Consider the following 4,373-nt stretch of genomic DNA (forward strand, 5'->3'; position numbering starts at 1 on the left):
CCATAGTAAAGACACCAAGGTCAGTGACGAAGGAAGGGAAAAGGTGCCCGAGCAGAGACTTCCCCACAGACCCTGGTGAGATGGCAGCTGTGCCCCTGCAGCCCATGGAGGAGCACGGTGGAGCAGTCCCTGAAGGACCATCACAGAATCACACAGAATCACAGAATCCTAGGGGTTGGAAGGGACCTCAAAAGATCATCTAGTCCAACCCCCCCTGCCAGAGCAGGGCCACCTAGAGTACATCACATAGGAACGTGTCCAGACGGGTTTTGAATGTCTCCAGTGAAGGAGACTCCATGTTGGGGTAAATGTGGATTTTAGCCCCTGAAGTATCACAGGCAGGCAGACATGAAGTGGCAATGGGCAGATGTGGATCTGCAGCCATGGAGGAGCCCTTGTCAGAGGAGGTGACTGCTCCTGCAGCAGCTGTGACTGTGCAGCTGGGGCTGGAGCAGTTCCTGAGGGACTGCACCTGTGGGAGGGACTCATGTCGCAGGGGTTCCTGAAGGACTCTGTCCCGTGAGAGGGACCCCGCGTTGGAGCAGGGGAAGAATGTGAGGAGTCCTCCCCCTGAGGAGGAAAGCGGCAGAAACAGCGTGTGGGGAACTGACCCTAAACCCCCACTCCTCATTCCTCTGTTCCTTAGAGGGGGAGACAGGAGTGAGTAATCCTTCTGGTGGTGAGGCTACCAGATCTGGACGTGTTTTCCCTTTCTCCTGGTAGATTAGTTTTTTTCTTCTCAAGTTGAATTTGTCTGTTTTTTGCCTGTTACTGTAATTGGGGAGTGAAAGCCTCTCTGTCCTTGTCTCTATTAATGAGCCTTTGGATGGGTTTTCTTCTCCCTGTCCCATAGTGGGGGTGGGGAGTGAGCTAGCAGAGGCCCGGTTGGTACAGGCTGGGACTGAACCATAACACTCTGCATCTCAGTTGAGACAATTTTAATGGTTGCAGTTACATCTTCATTACCAGCTCTTAAAGCATTTCCATATTTCTGAGCCATATCCTAACTGCACCAAAGCCACATCTCCACACCAGCCTTCTTCTGTGTGCCCACCGAAATGAAACCTTGTGGGTGAGGGCTGGTTGAGGATGCTGGTGGGTTCCTGATGGCACATATCCCCCCTCAAAGAGCACAGGAGTGCTAAATCTGGATATGAGCCTTTCCTTCTGTCCCTTCTGATTCACTGGAAAGGCAAACAGATTAGCTGAAATAATTGGCTTTTTAGAGCAGCTAGACTTCAAAATGAAACACAAATGGTGCTCACAGATTCAGGAGCAGGTAGGAGACTTCTTATCAGCTGTCAGCTTTTGGTTTCTCTCTCCCAGCTGAGGCCATGCCTGTGTCCTAAATTTGGTACAATAGGATTGGGCCAAACATGCGACCCAAATGTGGAAAAGCCATCAACAGAAAATTCTACAAATCTTTTTTCATGCAAGAATTTAAAACCTGTATCAGCAGTGGAAAGAGTTTTGAGAAGAAAGGAGGAGTAGATTACAAATCGCACACCTCTGCCATTTGAGATAAGGTGAATACCCTTTGTTGTTTGCTCTTTTACCTTTCTAGTACCTATGAAAAGCAGTAGGACATTTCTAATTTATTCTAAGAGACCATAAACATAACTACATAGTATGTTGGAGTGTTTACCTGTGTGGTAAATATCGAAGTTCTGAGGCAAAATACATTTAAAAAGTATAATCAGGTCTGCAAAGGAGATAAGCATATTGGGGGTATTTCACTATAGAGGTGGATTGTTGTGATGGCATAGCAGTTCGGGAGGACCAAATAACCAGAGGACAGAATTGTTCTCTATTATCCCCCCTCCACCCTCCCAAGGGAAAATAAAAGGGGAATAAAGCTGAGAGACTTAAAAGTTGGAAATTAAAACTGGAACAGGTTTACTGGAAAAGGGGAAGGGTCGTATAATAAAAATACAAATATATACAAATATATACATAAGCCTATCTCGATGGCGGCAGAGGTAGGTGGCTGAGGTTTTTTCGCGGTGGAGCCGACTCAGGAGAGGGCTCCAGGGCTGTTCCCGGCACCCGATGGATGTGGATTCTGCAGAGCAGGTGGCGAGCAGATGGCGAAGGAGCGCAGAGGAACAGCACCGAAGCAAGGAGCAGGTGAAAGAGAGCGGGGCTGCAGGGCTGCCCGGTAATGGGAGGGAATAACATCCTGTGTTCTGCCCTTCTCAGATTCCCAGAGTGTTAAGAGCCTCCTTCTGTAATTCCTCGTACTCCAATTTTCATTCCTTCATGCAAAATATGACAAATACTAATGAAGCATCTTTAGAATTAGGTAAAAAACAATAGCCAAGAGACTAAATTGAAACGATAATTCATAGTGTAATCTGTATGGAGTACCTAGAGAAGCTGGGAGGGAAGCAGCAACATCTCAAATGAGCAAAAAGAATAGGGAGAAGATTGCATGGGGGTCCAAAAGTCAAGGAGAAGGCTTCAATGAAACACTTAGTGAAAGCAGTATGGTGTCTGAGTGTGATTTCTTGAGACACAGAGATCTCCAGGATCATCAAGGACACTGGTAAGAACAACTGGAAAGCAGGTAAAAGACAGAAGCCACAGTGGCCTGAATCCTATTAGGAGGTGAAAAGCAGAAGACTGAGAGAGAACTGTGAACAGAGGGTGAAGTTAGGCCACCAGAGCATGCAGAGCAAGAAGAGAGCTAGGACAAGCACTGGAGAGGAGGAAAGCAGTGAGAGCACGTGTATACTGGAATTCTCAATTAGAAATTACCAATTTCCAGCCAGAGGGAATGAGAGCTAAGAATAAAGTGTCTGAAGAGGGAAAAGAGAGGCTGCTACAAGGCAATGGGGGCTAACTAGTCTTGTTTTAGATGGAAAGATGAAATGGTATTGATAGGGCAGACAAATACAGGCATTTCTGATGGAGTCATCTGGCGCTGAACTTTTCTCAGGTGCTTTAAGTGGCTCAGTATCTGACAGAAGAGGAAACTGAATGTTACTGGTACTTATTATAGACCATATTTCAGATTTCACTTTCACTTTAAAAGGGAAAGAAATAAATGGAGAAATGTATTTATGTCTTTTATAGCCTTTTTTTTTTCTCTGAAAGTGTGATTCTTGTCCTTTATTTCTGTTTGTAACAGGGCTTCAGTACCTCACAGGGTCCTTCTGAGTAACTGCAGTGTAATGGCTCTTTACAAGCATCTGCTCAAACTGTATCCAATTAAAAAAATAAATCTGGGAACAAACAGCTCCAAGTTTCAGATGGCTGGCAGGTATAAATTCTACTTTTATAAAAGAGTTATTCCTGTTCTCAGTTTTGTTTATGGCTACCAGGCCAAGGAAACTCTATCATGGAACTTTTAAGTCATATAGCCTTTAAATTTATCTAACATTGTCGTCTGCAAATAGCATTAGAATAAGATTAAGTTAATAAAGAAAATTAGATGAAACAGCTTGGAAACCTAGAACATGGTGACATAGCTCATTATGAAATACTGCCAAGAGTTTCTGGGGCTTATGTGTGTCATATTTCATTGGTTTTGGTGATAAATCGTATTGATTTCTTTTGAGGTTAACAGGCTTGGGGTTTTTTTCAGTAAACACAAAAGAAATACAAAATCTATTAAAAAACCTATCTCATGAAATCTGGAACAAAGCTTACAAGCCTTTGCTTTGACACCTACTCAGCATAAGCACTATTAGTATTGCTGTAGAATGGTGCAAGGTGTGGAGCTCTAGTAGCAGCATTATAGCAGAATTTTTGGTACTGGGTTAAACATTCACTTACAAACTTGCTATGGCACTTTTTTTATCCTAAAACCTCACTGCTGGAAGTGCTGCTGCAGCAGCAGCAGTGGGGCATGCAAGTGTTAGATTTTGCACTTGTAAAATTTATAGAGACCAACTGGTTTTGCAGGTGTACTGACTAGCACTTGTGTGCACCCAGTTGCTGGAGCATATAAAGTGTGAGCTTGGGGGCTGGAATGCTGGTCAGGGACTGGGGAGCTGATGCCCACTCTGGGGCTGCTGAAAGGAGCCTGCCTTGAGAGGAGAGCTCTTGGCTCCATCTGTAAAGCAGACCTTATATGGACTCAAATTTGGCACTCTGAAACATAGGTATCTCTAAACACTGCACTTTCTTAAAAGGTTAGTTAGGAAAAAATGTTCGCACTTAGAAAATGTGGGCTTTTAAAATAGAAGCCTGATATAAGGTCTTCAGATAATGTAACTCATAATGTCGAGTCAGACACTTTTATTTTAATTGTCAGACATAATCTCCAGCTCTGTATTTACTACCCATCTGCTCAAAGTGTTGTATGTGCTACCAGATTTACTGGGGGAGAGGAGCAGGGAAGAACAGGAGTGGGAGAGGTGTTGGAAGGA

This window comes from Calypte anna, chromosome 1 (genome assembly GCF_003957555.1).
Source record: "Calypte anna isolate BGI_N300 chromosome 1, bCalAnn1_v1.p, whole genome shotgun sequence".
NCBI lineage: Eukaryota > Metazoa > Chordata > Aves > Apodiformes > Trochilidae > Calypte > Calypte anna.